Below are 12,829 nucleotides of genomic sequence, written 5' to 3' on the forward strand. Positions count from 1 at the left end.
TGTAGAGAAATGGACATCAGATTTGGAGCTCAAAGATCCTAAACTTATTTCCTAACTTTTCCACTGCTACTATCTACAGCTTACCCAGTGACAACTTCTACAGTGGACAGCAATATTGTCTTATGACTACTAGCAATCTCAGCACAAACCTATAAATGCAAGAATGATATAAAAAACATTAAATTTAATAACAAAATAAATAAAAAGGACAATAGTGTAGATTGTGTTGTTTATTTCATAGCCATCGAATTCTTCAACTTTTTAGTTTTTAAGTAGAATGACCACAACATTTCAGTCTGCTTCAGTGTTGGAGACCTTGTTGTAAAATTTGGTTCTGGCATTTTGTGGATAGAAGCTTATGACTATGAGGGAGGCAAATAATCTTAGCCTCTGGGACAAATTGGAATATGCCTTGTAAAATGTTGCATGAACTCTATTTTGTTGCAAGTACACCTTCTGTCTCAAGGATCCTACTTTGTACTGTAATCTTCATGGGAGAATTTGATCTTCATGGGCCACTGATGTTATATGACTTCCCTAGGGACACAAAAGATTTTCTGCTTGGACGATGATTGATTATGAATTGCTTTTTACACAACAGCTGAGAAAGGAGAGGCTGTAGCCTATAGAAAGGATGTGCACAGTAAAGAGGACAGGGGCTGTTTCAAAAGAGGGGTGCTATTCTGAACTAGGAAACTAGTACACTATCACACACCAGAAGAACCAGGTACTTAGGAAGGGTGAAGTCCTGGTTATGAGGGCTAAAACGGCTGGACTGTGGGGTTCTACAAGACCCAGACCTAAAAATAGTGACCAGCCAACATCCACATCCAGGGAACTTAGTACCACGTAAGATCCAGAGGTTGGATTTACACACAGCTAACTAGTATCTGTTCAGACGGGAACTGAGCCAGGTTGTAAAAGCACTATTTTACAAAAAAGGTCAATTCTGATTTGAACAGCTTGCCCCAGGTCCTACCAATACCCTGTTTTGTAGCTGAGATTCAAACACAGATGTCCTCCCTGCTGAACTGCTGCCCACACATAGTATTGCAGTAAGATCTGAAGTAGTCCTGACAAAGTTCAGGTACCTAGGGACAAGAATAAAGTGGGTCTTAGCAGAATTTCTGAGCTGCACTTTTGCTGCCTACCACGCATAGTCAAATACACTGTTTACATCCTCTGTGATTTAGTTTTGCCTTGGTTAAAATATGTCAACCACACCCCACCTACCTTTATAAGATACATGGTGTTTTTCAAATGAGAAGCACTAAACCAGATAATATATAAGATTGAAAAAAAACCTCATGTGGTTCTCTCTCCTGCCAAAAAAAAGAAACCAACGATTTCCTTTGGAAAGAGCCATTTTCAATTAATCCTTTATATATATTTGGCAAGAATTGCTGAAAGAAAAATGTTTCTTTTGAATCAACATTTTGAAATAAAATTAAAATTTTCATTTTGTTTTCACATAAAAATTCCTAAAACTTTTCAGATTTGTTTTTACTTTCCATTCTGACTCTAATTTCCAAATATGAAAACCTTTTCCAGATGAAATGCCATTTTTCAAATATCTGTTGACCTATACAAAGAGGTTACTACTGGAAAAAGAGTTTCAAGACTGATTCTACCAGGGGCGACGAGTAGTGGGTGCACGCGGGCACACGTGCACCCCCGGAGTGTGGCACTGAATTCCCTACAAAAATGTGCTGCCAACACTGTTGGTGGCACCTATGGGCAATCGCTGCTTGCCGCTCTGCCACCAACACCCCTGGCGGCATCTGCGGGCAGTCCACGATCGCTGCTGCCACCACTGACACTGCTGGCAGCATCTGTGGGTGGTTGCCAACTCCTGGTCATCTGCCCCCACCCACCGCTGACAGTGCCAGTTGCATCTGCAGGAGCTACCGCTTACTGCCATCACGCTCCTGCCCCTGCACTCCCATTGCTGCCGGGGGCACGTGTCATTCATGGATTCTACTATGAAAAAGTAAGTAAAAATGGTCTAATGTACATAGTCCCTCGGTGTAGGTCTAACATTATATCTGTGGAGTAGTTCATCTTCATTCATAATAGCTTTCAGGATGCAACCCAACTAAGAGCGAGCTGGCTTCTTTTCCTTCACACAGATCAACAGCAGAAGTGCTTACTAAATTTTGATTCGAGAGCCAGATTATGACCTCATTCACATCATTATAATTAATTTGAAGGCAATTAGTGACACCTATTTAAACTCATTGACCACAGATGTAATTGAAGATGAACTTGTGGACTGTTTACTACTGGTGATGATGAACACAAGGGAAATTACTTGACCTTAAGATCTCCAGGGAGAATTTCCTGTTAAAAGATAGATTTTCTATTTTCTAAATGTAAACTGAGTAAATGGAATCTGGAAACAATTGTGACACCAGAAGCCTGTAAGCCAATGGTACCAGTTGAGTCACTTCTAAGAACTCCCACTATAAGTATTATGTCCCAGCGGCACTACACTGTACCAGAGACATAACAGGGCATCTCTGCCTCCTGTTCTGCTTTGGTGCACAGGATAGTACCAGCTGCTGTAATGCCAGCTGCTAGCTACTGAGGTGCTCCCCCACAAAGGTGGAGTCTAGACCTGTTGTCATGATCACTGCCCTCCTCCCACCCCTGTGTTGTCATGCTCTATCGGCTTGCCTGGTTGTTCAGCAGACAAATCTAGTTCTAGCTCTGTTGTAAACTTCCTCTATGATATGGCTAAATCCTGTCTAATGATTCTGTATGTCATAACCCGTAAGGATCTGCCTCAGTTATTGCAACTCTAAAATAGAGCTACCTATTTTTCCCATCTCTGAAAACCACAGATGGGGAAAAAAATTGTGAAAGTGCAAAGCACATGTTGCTCTTGTTTCATAGGTTAAAAGCAGAGCTCGAGAAAACAGAAGGCCTTGCCTAGGAGCAGGTGTGGCCAAGCAAATTCAGCATGAGCTTTGTAAGTAGAAATCCTGGCACTTGCTGAGTGCCCTGCTCCTGCAACTGTTTCTGTGTTTTATCCAAAACATGCTAAATGTGATATAGAAACAGTCTTAAGAGCATGACGTAGAACCCAGGTCTCTTGACTTCCAGGAAAATGCCCCCAGCATTAAGCTACTAAGAGCACATGCTTCCCCCTCTTTTCCTCTTGTCTTAGTTTACTGAACTGTGGAACATCTCCAATAGAAGTGGAGTTCTCCTACCTTGAACAGCCTCATCGCCTGTTGGTTAAAGTTTTTGCCTAAGAGCTATGAGTTTCATAGAATCATAGAATCATAGAAGCAGGGTTGGAAGGGACCTTGTAGATCTTCAAGTCTGACCCCTTGCCTGGGCAGGAAGAAAACTGGGCTCAAATGACCCCAGCCAGGTAGGCATCAAGCCGCTTCTTAAAGACCCCCAGGGTAGGAGCCAGCACCACTTCCCTTGGAAGTCGGTTCCAGATCCTAGCCACCCTGACTGTGAAGTAGTTCTTCTGGATGTCTAATCTAAACCTGCTCTCCAACAACTTGTGGCCATTATTACTTGTTATCCCGGGGGGCGCTAGGGGAAACAAGGTCTCCCCCAACCCCTTCTGGTCCTCCCTAGTGAGTTTATAGATGGTCACCAGGTCCCCCCTCAGCCTTCTCTTGTGAAGGCTGAACAGGTTCAGGTCCCGTAGCCTCTCATTGTAGGGTCTGCCCTGCTGTCCCTGGATCATGTGGGTGGCCCCGCTCTGGACCCTCTCAATGTTGTCCACATCCCTCTTGAAGCGGGGTGCCCAGAACTGGACACGGTACTCCAGCTGTGGCCTGACCAGTGTCGTGTAGAGGGGGAGGATCACCTCCTTGGCCCTACTTGAGATGCACCTGTGGATGCATGATAGGGTCCGGTTAGCCCTGCCAACCGTGACCTCGTATTGTCGGCCCATGTTCATCTTGGAGTCAATGATGACTCCAAGATCCCTTTCAGCCTCCGTGTTCTCAAGAAGGGAGTCTCCCATCTTATAAGTGTGCTGCTGGTTACTACTGCCCAAGTGCAGCACCCTGCACTTGTCCGTATTGAAACGCATCCTGTTTTTGTTAGCCCACCCCTGCAACTTATCCAGGCCTTTCTGCAGTCTTTCCCTCCCTGCTAACGTGCCCACCTTGCCCCAAATTTTGGTATCATCAGCAAATTTGAACAGGTTGCTTCTCACCCCGTCATCCAAATCACTGATAAAGAAATTGAACAGTGCGGGCCCAAGGACAGAGCCCTGGGGGACTCCGCTGCCCACTTCCCCCCAGGTCAAATATGACCCATCTACCACCAAGGTTTGAATTCCTTCAGTCAGAAAAGGAGATTAAACCCAGTTTTCCCACTTTCTGGGTGTGTCTACACAAGACACTTTCATAGTTTCATAGTTGTTAGAGGCTGGAAGGGACCTTACAGATCATTGGGTCTAGCCCCCTTGCACTTGGCCAGGAAAGACTGCTGGGATCAGATGACCCCAACAAGACTGTACCACCTCTGGGGAGCCTGTTCCAAACCCTCAACACTCAATTTGTAAAAAAAACATTTTCCTTATGTCTAGCCTGAAGCAATCTAAAACAGCAGCTACCAGTAGTGGGGTTTGAACCCACATAGACATATATCCATTGGATCTTAAATCCAGCACCTTAACCACTTAGCCATCCTAATATAAATAGACTTTGTTGCAGAACAGACTAATTAGCACCACGGTAAAGTGTCATCATCTACACGTGCAGTGCTATTAGGCAGTCAACTCCACTGTAGCATAGTACTGCCCAACACAGTGGCATAGTTATGTGTGGTGAAATGCACATGTAGACGGTGATAGGGCTGGCTGGGTCATGAGGGTGCTACCATGGAGGGGCTGCTTTCTGTCTAGCCCTGCACAGTAACACCCCAGCCAGCCCCTTCACATCACGTTGAGCCAGGCCTGGGCAGCCCCAGGCTGACAGGCTGACCCTCAGGGCCGCCAGCTGATCAGGGCTGCTCTGCCCCAGCTCAACAGGCTGCGGTCACTCATGCAAACACTGCACTTGGGAGTAATAAATTCCGGTGCAAACTGCATCAGAGTTTATTACTTTGCATTAATAGCACATGTAGACACACCTTCTGGGTCTAACAATGAGACCACTGTATAACAGCAGGGATGGCAACTCCTTTGTCTGAGTCTTAAGACAGGCAGTTTAATTGAGAACTTAACTGGGAATAGGCATGAGCTAGGTGCCAAGCTGCTCAGTCCTATCAAAGCCAAGGCATTTGTAGGCATTCACAGAGATGCAACTGTATGTCTGGGGAACCACAAAGTCAAAACAGCTGAGGTTGCTCATGAGCAGGGATCCTGGTTTTCTCTGATTTAAAAAAAATTCCCAATTTTTGGTTTAAAAAAGGTAACCCAAAATCCACATTTTTCCGTGATTAAAGTGAAACACCACTAATATATAGATATATGTATAGTGGTGTTTCATTTTAATCATGGAAAAATGTGGATGTTGGGTTACTTTTTTTAAACTGAAAATTGGGCATTTTTTAAAGCAGAGAAAACCAGGATTCTGAGCAGGGATCTGGGTTTTCCGTTTTCCATGGAAAAATGGAGTAAACCCCAGATTTTGCCTTTTACCAGAGGCAAACATGGATTTCTCATTTTACCAAAGAAACCCAAGGATTTTGCCATTTTGCAATGAACTTCCTGCAGGCTGGCAGAGTTCCAGCCTGCAGGGAGCTGGGAGAGAGCAAGAGGAAGATGGAAAGACAGGGGCTGCCATGTGCATAGACATGCCGTGTCCCAGGCAGCCTGCAGAGCAGCTCCAGCAGGTAAGTGCGGGGAGAGAGGGGGACTGAAGCCCCTGTAGGGAGGGAGCTGGGCAGGGCTGGGGCTGCTGCCCAGCCAGGTGCGGCTTGGGGCTTGAGGCCCAGGCTGCAATGTGCAGCTGCAGGGCCCCAGCGGGGAGCAGGACAAGGCCGTAGGCGGCTCATCTGGGGGAGGGGGAGGACCGGCTCCCTGTTGCTGCAAATCCTGTTCAGCATGCCACTTGTCCCTGCCACCCTACTTCCCTCCCCCATGACACAGAATGGCAGGGAGCAGAGGAGCCATGCAGAAAACCTCCTCACCACTGCTTGCCCTTCTACTGCCCTGGCGATACACCTCCTGCACACAGGGATGTAGTGAGCACCACGGCACACAGCTGCACCCCTCAAAGCAGTGGCAGACGCTGGAGTTGCATTGCTGGGGCAGCGGGGGAGGTGGGGGGAGAGTTCACAGCAGCGAGGAATCTCCATGCAGCCCCGCTTTCCCCAGCCACACCAGGTCGCACCTGCTGAGCTGGGGAGGCCCTGGGGGAGGGAAGCAGGGAGGGAGCTTGAGCCCACAGCGTGCACCTGTCCCTACCCCAAGTACAGATCTGCATGCCCCCTGGGAGTGCATGTGGCAGTGGGGAGCCAGCTCTCCCCCTCCCTCAGACGAGCCACCTGCACCCATTCTGCTCCCTGCTGGGGCCCTGCAGCTGCACATTGTGGCCCTGGGCTCCAGGCCCCACCCAGCTGGGCAGCTGCCTCAGTCTGTGCCTGACCTAGGTATAGATCTGGGCAGGTCCCCCCTGCCCCCTGAGAGTGCATGCAGCAATGGGGAGCTGCCCCACCCAAGCCCACAGTGGGGGACGGGGGGGGAAGCAGGGGCAGGGGGCTGCAGACCCAGGGGCTTTCATTTTAATTTTAACGGGGGCTATGGGTGGGGAGTAAGGGGCACCAGCAGGGCCAAGGGGAGCTGTGGAGGGGGGCTTTAATTTTAATCATGGGTTTGGGGGGTTTTAGCAGAGAACTTGTGAATTTTTTTAGCAGAGAATTTGGTATTTTTTATCAGGGAAAACCAGGATCCCTGCTCATGAGTTAGGTGACAACTGAACATAGGGTTGTCAGAATTAGGGTTTTGGATTTGTGCAATTTAGTCCTTTTTTGGAATCTTTTTCCTGGTGCTTAATCTCTCCATTCATGAAATGTGTTCTAGTAATAGTTCTCCAGCAATTCTGTATTTGCAGAGATCTACAGAAAACACTCTGTACTGTAGTCACTGCCAGAAATAAACAATAATTATGTAAATCCTTTAAGAAAAGATAGTCCCAATCTCATGCACTCTTAGACTTGTGTAACTTAAAGAGTTTATATCTTAATATAATAATTTAATTATAAAATGCTAAACATGTCTACACATAAGGCTGTCACTTGCTCTCTTTTTATAGTGTATTGCCAATCTCAGATGTTCAAAAAATAGAGAGAAACCCACCAATCCATAACAAAACATGATGTTAACTGAAAACTCATGAAATATAACTTTAAAAACTTTAAAAACAAGTTTCAATTTCCTGTAGATATTTTTTAGTATTTAGTCAATGCTTTGGGTATGTTTTCAAGCTTTGTTCTGCAGTCTCAATGGATGGATATTTAGGCTTAGATTCTCAAAGGCCTTGGAGATGCCCATCTTTCATGAAATTCACTGAAAATCAGGCACTATTTAGGCCTTTTTTCCCATTTTTTTTAAATAAGAGAGCTGATAGTCTCAACTATTAGCATTAGTCTGGAGGTGGGGCTTTGAGAAAACTATTAAATGCGCCAAAAGTTTTGATAAAATCAGGAGAGCTGGCAATATATTAATTAAAATAGTATATGTCATTATAAGCATGTTTTGCTCTGTACATTTTAATAAGCAGTGGCACACCCAAGCTCTCAGTCCTGGGGGAGAAAAGTAGTTAGGGACTCTCAGGGCACATCTATATGAGATGTTTTACTGCACGGTAGCATAGTTTGCTGCACAGAAAGTGCATCTACATGTGTGCATGCTTACTGCGGAGTAAACGAAGCTACTCATGAGTAAATTTGCTATCTGCAAATACAAGTAGTGAATTTACTCATGATTAGTTACTGCACATGTAGACGCCAACCAGGAGAAATTAGCTTCAGGTCAGCCCTGTCACTAGGGAGCCAGCCTCAGGGTAGCCCCAGGGCTGTGGGCTAGAAGCCTCTCCTGCCCCAGGGCTGAGCCACCTCCATGGCAGCTCCAGCCTCAGGCCCTTAAAATTCTGCAGGCATTTTGAGCCCTGGGGCACATGTGCAGGCAGTCGGAGGGTATTCTAGGCACCTGTGTCCCCCTGGGCAGGCCACAGGCCACCTGTGCCAGCCTGCCTGCACCCAGCACCACTGCCTGACACTGCAGTGCCACGTGGCTGCCAGGCCCACACCGTCCAGGCCTGCAGGGTGCTGTAGGCTCCTGCCAGGCCTGTCAGCACCCGGACCCAGCTGCAGGCAGCTCCTGGCCACTGGGGCCAGCTCCCGCTGCCCTCATCTCACCCCAAGAAGACTGCCCAGAACCAGGCATTGCCTTGCTGCATGTCTCCCAGTCCCACACCATGTCCCTGCACTGGGTGTTGTAGGCAGCTGCCTAGACCTGGCAGCACAGGGATAGCTGTGCAGAGGCCAGGAAAACCAGCGTAGCAGCCCCTATAGTGTCATCCTTGCCCACACCTGTGCCTTCCAGCTAAGGCCCCAAATGGTCCATGGAGGAGACTGGTGACCTCTTGTGGCACTGTAAGATGAGGCGGAGGTGTAACACCAGTTTGCATGGGGTGGGCACTCAAATACCCATGTCTTTGAGGTCCTGTGTGGCCAGATATGGGAGTGTGGGCATGACCATTTGGTGTGGCAATGCCACATGGAGGTCAAGGCCTTGCAGGCACAGTAAGTAAGCATCACGGACCACAATCATTAATCAGAAGGGCCTGTAAGTCCATGCCCCTTTTTTCAGCAACTGATAACCATACTCACATCCCAGGACCCAGACCGCATCCATGCTGTGTACTGCAGCACAGGTGACCTGCCCAAGTCCCCGCCTTGGCCTGGTACCCACAGTGATGTGTCACTGGGGGAGGGCCCCTCAGGCCTCCAGCAGCTTGTCCCACTGAGCTTCCTGGCTGCAGCCTCCACCAGCAGATCAGGGAGCCCATGCCAGTGCATGTCCTGACAGCTCCGCAGCCCCAGCCATGAGGCACAGCTGGCCATATCACTACCAGCCACCAGCAGCACCAGCTCCTCCCTGGTGGGGGGCCCCCAGCTAAATACCCACACACTGAGCCCACCATCCAAGGGGACCACCCAGAGCTGCACACCAGCGCTGCCAGCCAGGACCAAGCAGACCCACTGGCCATGTCATCCCCAGCCATGGTGGAGGTTTTTGTAGAGAACTAACAATGGCTCAAGGGAGAACACTAGGTTTGTATATGGGTAAACAATGGCTCACATACTGAATAATAAGAACTGATCACTCCTGGCTATGGGTGGCATTACTCTGAGGGAGCTCACAATACAGACAGGCAGATTCAGTGTTTTGGGTACCAATAAAGGAGTTATTACTAGAATTGGTCTGATAAATACTGAGCTGGGTATGTGTAGATGTGGGTTGATTAGCATTTGGAGCAGGAATCCGCCATCATGCAGTGCTCCCCTGCTTCTCTGGTCCCAGAATTCAGTGCAGTCCTTGCCTTCGAATCTCTGTTCTCTATCCTGAATGCTAATGAAGGTGCTTTGCTGTCCCCTCTCCCATGAAAATGAGTTGTCATCCAGTTCCATCTCCAATGTAAATGAGATCAGGGGAGTTGCTTCACTCCTAGCACTCTTGTCTGGAGGGCTTTAGATGCATCTCCCACTGCATCTTCATTGTCTTTTGTAAGTCCTTCCTCTAATCAGTTCTTGTTCAGGCAGAGGTAGGGAGGGGGTGAGTCCTTTGTGAGTCAGACAGGCTGTGTACTGTGCCAGGGCTTCCCAAGAACACAGAGCTGAGAGGTAACAACACCCACAGGGGAACAGCCAGAGGCCAGAGTGCTGGCCCCAGGCTCTGCCCCCTAGGCACCCCCATCCCACAGCCCCCATGCTGGGATGGCATGCAAAGCACTTTGTCAATAGTTTGCACAGGAAAGAGGATGTTTTCTTGGTGGGGGGGATGGGTGGTGGAGGGGTGCAGAGGGTCTGTGGGCAGTGGTCCAGGTGGGCTACAGCGGAGAGTGCAGGAGGAGGTGGTCAGCCAGGGCCTCTAGTACCTGGTCATCTGGCCCCTAGTGGTGGGTGTGCAGCTCACCTGGGGTCTCAGCAGGGGGGGCATGCTGCTATCACTGCTGCTGCAGGTGGTGCTCCTACTGCTAGAGAGCCTCCATCCACCGCACCTGCTCCACCCAGGCCTCACTGAAGAGCTCCCCCCTGGGCCTCACACAGATGTTATGCACCTCCCCAATGAGGAGGGGTGGGACCATCATGGTGCCCAGCTGCAGGTCTGTCCTCCCCCACCCCCGGCATGAAGTGGCCACTTTACACCATGCCTGGAGTTACAGAACACACAGGCATTGTGGGCACTGCCCACCCAGCCAGCACTCACATGCATGATGGCACCACAGTGGCCCACAACAGCCTGGAGCACCATGGAGTGAAAGCCCCCCGGGTCACTGTGGGGTGGGCAGATGATGGGGATGTGGGTCCTGTCTAGGGTGCCAATGCACTGAGCATGGAACCCCACCACCACTGCCAGGGGTCATGCACATGAAGCACCGTGTACCCCAACATATCCTGGAAGGTGCCACAGACCTCCAGGATGGCTTCCCCAGCAGTGGCTTTGCCCACCCCAAAAAGATGGCCCACATAGTGGAGCCCGGCAGGGGTGGCCAGCTTGAGTAGAGCAAGGGCCAGCCAGGTGTCTGTGGGGAGAAGCAGCCACATGGCGGTGGCCTGCTGCCCCAGGAGGTCCAGGAAGGTGGCCTTAGTTATTCTGAATACCTCCAGCTGCTCCTTATTGTCCCACATGCAGCCACCAGTCATAGCTGGCCCAGAGACGGCGAGGCTGGAGGCCCAGGAGGGCAAGGGAGGCCCCAGTGGTGGTGTCCAGCAGAACATCAGTGAGTCCAGCCAACTGGATGGGGTCTAGGCAGCAGCTGCATGGCAGTCCTGGGACGGCATGCTGTGGCCAGGCAGGTGGTCACTACACATGGGGGAGCTGGGAGGACCCAGATGACCGTGGACCCGCAGTGGTTAGGGCAGTGGACCAGTACGGTGGCCAGCAGGAGCCCAGGATGGTAGTTGTCGCTATCAGAGGCAGAGGCTGGAGTAGCCATAGCACAGGAAGGCAGAGGCAGTGAGCAGAAAGCTGCCACATGCTGTCCCTACACTGTGCATACTGCTTCTCACCATGGAAGTGGCTGGCCAGGGAGCAGAAAGTGGGGTGCCTTTTCAAGAGGGCTGCCGGCTGCTGACTGCTGCAGCCAGAGCCTGGAGTTCCCCCAGTGGTGGCAGTGGTTCATTGCAGAGCCACAGAAAGTGGCAGCATTTTGGTGCTAAGAGCAGCAAATCTGTTGCCATGTCCCTGCATGTGTAGACGCCTGCCCAGGAGCATTTACTCACAAGTAGTTTACTTGCAAATAAACTGATCTTGGATCAAATTTGTGGGTAGACATGCCCTCAGAGTTATTTAGGAATATTTCTGAGCTATTTACACTGCCTAATTGCAGGTCTTCAGTGCACTGCAGTGACAGAGTGGGTAGGACTTGTTTTCTTCAGGAGTGGACCCAAACATTGGAAAAGGACAGTAAGTGCAGGACTTGCAAAATGAAGACTGAAAGGGGATGTGATTGGTTTCTATAAATATACAAGGGTTAGGCTCCAAGGAGGGGAAATAACTATTTAAGCAAAAGGGCATTGTTATTATACTATTATACAGGTATAAACTGGCCAGGAGTAAGTTATGGCTGGAAACACACCTCATCAAATACATCTCTAAACTTAATCCATTTGGATGTTTAAAAAATTATCTTTTTAAAGCCTGTTCAATGCTGTTGATGCTGTTCAACACTGAGAAGTGTAAAGCACTCTATCTGGGGAGGAAAAATCTGCAACAAACAGGCTTGGTGATGCTATGCTAGCTAGCACCACATTCAAAAGGGACATGGGGGTCATAATTGACCATAAAATGAATATGAGCCACCAGTGTGATGCTACAGTTAGCAGAGCAAGCAATATGCTGGCATGCATCTACCAATGCATCTCAAGCAAAACTAAGGGAGTTATTCTTCTGCTCTAGTTGGCATTGGTGAGGCTGCAGCTGGAGTACTGTGTCCAGTTCTGGGTGCCACACTTCAAGAAGGATGTGGAAAGCTTGAGAGAGTCCAGAGAAGAGCCACTTGTATGATTAGAGGCATGAAGAGCAAGCGTTATGAGGCAAGGCTGACAGATATGGAACTGTTCAGCCTAGAAAAGAGAAGACTTCAGGGGGATTTGGTGGCAGCTTACAAATATATCAGGAGAGAGCGTCAGGGACTAGGCAAACAACTATTCACCAAAGTGCCCCAGGGGAAAGTCAGGAACAATGGTCATAAACTCCTAAAAGAAGGTGTCAGACTGGCTATAAGGAAAAACTTCTTCATGGTTCGCGTGACCAGACTCTGGACTAGACACCCAGTGGGGGTAGTGCAAGCACCTACCCTGGAGATCTTCAAAAGGAGGCTGGACGTGCACCTTGCTAGACACACACCTAAACTTTTGTGAATCTGTGAACCTCCTGGCCTAATGGTGCACTGCTGTATCTCAGACTTCTTTTGATGATATTTAAATGTGTGTTCTTTTGTATACTTCGTATTGGTTTCATGTTTTACCTAACAGTAAGAATTTTCCCTTTTCAGATAAACAATGGCTTGGCCTCCTTAATTTAACTTAGAATCAGTACCTGTTTATGTTCATATTAAAGGGTGTCAAGAATTATTACAACCTTAAGTTAATGTTTTAAGTGAAACTTCTCCAACCGATTTCT

This window comes from Alligator mississippiensis, chromosome 1, assembly GCF_030867095.1.
Source record: "Alligator mississippiensis isolate rAllMis1 chromosome 1, rAllMis1, whole genome shotgun sequence".
In the NCBI taxonomy this organism is placed as follows: Eukaryota; Metazoa; Chordata; order Crocodylia; family Alligatoridae; genus Alligator; species Alligator mississippiensis.